The following is a 2,500-nucleotide window of genomic DNA, read 5'->3' as shown; positions in this document are numbered from 1 at the left end:
AGGATACATTGGGAGTCTATGGGGAGAGACCCCACACAGCTAATGGCTCTGTCTCCCCTAGTTAACCTGTGTTATCGTGTCTCTCTAGGCCTTTAGAGTCAGTGTCTACATAGAGGATACATTGGGAGTCTATGGGGGAGGGGAGACCCACACACAGCTAGCTAGCTCTGTCTCCCTAGTTAACCTGTGTTATCGTGTCTCTCTAGGCCCTTTCGGTAGTGTCTACATAGAGGATACATTGAGTCTATGGGGGAGAGACCCACACCTAGAGGATACATTGGGAGTCTATGGGGAGAGGAGACCACACACAGCTAGAGGATACATTGGGGTCTATGGGGAGGGAGCCACACACCTAGAGGATACATTGGGGAGTCTATGAGGGGAGAGGAGACCCACACACAGCTAGAGGATACACTGGGGGTCTATGGGAGACCCACACCTAGAGGATACATTGGGAGTCTATAGGAGAGACCCCACACACAGCTAGAGGATACACTGGGAGTCTATAGGGGAGGAGACCCACACCTAGAGGATACATTGGGAGTCAGGGAGGAGCCACACAACTAGAGGATACACTGGGAGTCTATAGGGGAGGGAGACCCACACCTGGGATACATTGGGTCTATAGGGGAGGAGACCCACACACAGCTAGAGGATACACTGGGAGTCTATGGGAGGAGACCCACACAGCTAGAGGATACACTGGGAGTCTATAGGGAGGGGACCACACACAGCTAACTAGCTCTGTCTCCCTAGTTAACCTGTGTTATCGTGTCTCTCTGAGCCTTTCGGTAGTGTCTACATAGAGGATACATTGGGGGTCTATGAGGGGAGGGAGACCCACACACAGCTAGAGGATACACTGGGGTCTATAGGGGGAGGGGAGACCCACACACAGCTAGCTAGCTCTGTCTCCCCTAGTTAACCTGTGTTATCGTGTCTCTCTAGGCCTTTCGTTAGTGTCTGCATGAGACCCACACACAGCCAAATAGCTCTGTCTCCCCTAGTGTTATCGTGTCTCTCTAGGCCTTTCGGTAGTGTCTACATAGAGGATACATTGGGAGTCTATACCGGGAGGGGAGACCCACACACAGCTAGCTAGCTCTGTCTCCCCTAGTTAACCTGTGTTATCGTGGCCTTTCAGTAGTGTCTACATAGCCTCGGGAGACGCTGGATAACATGAGCTTACATTAAACGCTGTACGGATATCAGTCTGGTATGAGACTTAGCCCAGCCTTGTCCTATCCCCGTTGCCTCGGACCAATCAGCTTCCTCTGATGAACCAGGGGGTTGTGGTTTAGTTGATGAGGAACGCGAAGCTCCGTCGTTGACAGGCAGTAAGACAACCGGACAACGACGCGCGTAACGTCACACTTACGAGGTGAAAGCGACACATGAAGCTTCACGTACAGATGAACTCTGCTGAATAAACTCTGCTGAATAAACTCTGCTGAATAAACTCTGCTGAATAAACTCTGCTGAATAAACTCTGCTGAATAAACTCTGCTGAATAAACTCTGCTGGCCGTACAGATGAACTCTGCTGAATAAACTCTGCTGTCTGTACAGATGAACTCTGCTGAATAAACTCTGCTGAATAAACTCTGCTGAATAAACTCTGCTGTCTGTACAGATGAACTCTGCTGAATAAACTCTGCTGAATAAACTCTGCTGAATAAACTCTGCTGGCCGTACAAATAAACTCTGCTGAATAAACTCTGCTGAATAAACTCTGCTGGCCGTACAGATGAACTCTGCTGAATAAACTCTGCTGTCCGTCAGACCTGCTCCACTCTTTCACAAAGCAAATCATCGAAATGTACGAGAAGGTTGGATGAACTGCAGGCTGTCGGAGGTTTACTGTAACAAGACGGTCTCTGTATTGAATCTGATGCAGTAGCCTGATCTCTACGGTTTGGCATCAAACAAACAAACCTTAGTACCTCACGTTGACGTGTATATATCCCTGGATGAGATAACATCTTGTTTTTAACCTGAAAATGCAGCGCAGTAGCAACTGGTTTTTTGATTGGTCGAAGGTAGTCAATCGCTTTCTCATGTGTTTTGTGCTGCGCCCCTCGCCAAAACTGCTTGATGGGATCCACTTCCAGACTGAGTACTGCAGAGCTAATCAGCCTGCTAGTGGTGAGACCCGTGCTTACCTACCTGTCTATATATATAAAGGGTGTGTGTGTGTGTGTGTGTGTGTGTGTGTGTGTGTGTGTGTGTGTGTGTGTGTGTGTGTTAACGTGTGGTTGTTGTGGAGTCTCGATGACACTGTCTCTCTCCATCTCCAGGCCTTCAGGTTTGTGCTGAACTCCATCATCAAGGCCATGGTTCCTCTCCTCCACATCGCCCTGCTGGTCCTGTTCGTCATCATCATCTACGCCATCATCGGCCTGGAGCTGTTCATGGGCAAGATGCACCGCACCTGCTTCTATAGCAGAGAGGACATCCCTTCTACAGAGGAACACACACACACACACACACACACACACACA

At 49.2% G+C, this 2,500-nt stretch overlaps 1 pseudogene; it reads left to right on the top strand.

The window, feature by feature from the left end:
- Positions 1-2,500, top strand: part of LOC135571254 (voltage-dependent L-type calcium channel subunit alpha-1C-like) — a 39,839-nt pseudogene that overhangs the window by 6,979 nt on the left and 30,360 nt on the right.

Source organism: Oncorhynchus nerka, unplaced genomic scaffold (assembly GCF_034236695.1).
Source record: "Oncorhynchus nerka isolate Pitt River unplaced genomic scaffold, Oner_Uvic_2.0 unplaced_scaffold_554, whole genome shotgun sequence".
In the NCBI taxonomy this organism is placed as follows: domain Eukaryota; kingdom Metazoa; phylum Chordata; class Actinopteri; order Salmoniformes; family Salmonidae; genus Oncorhynchus; species Oncorhynchus nerka.
The sequence above is the reverse complement of the archived record's forward strand: the minus strand, read 5'-3'. Positions and strand labels throughout refer to the sequence as shown.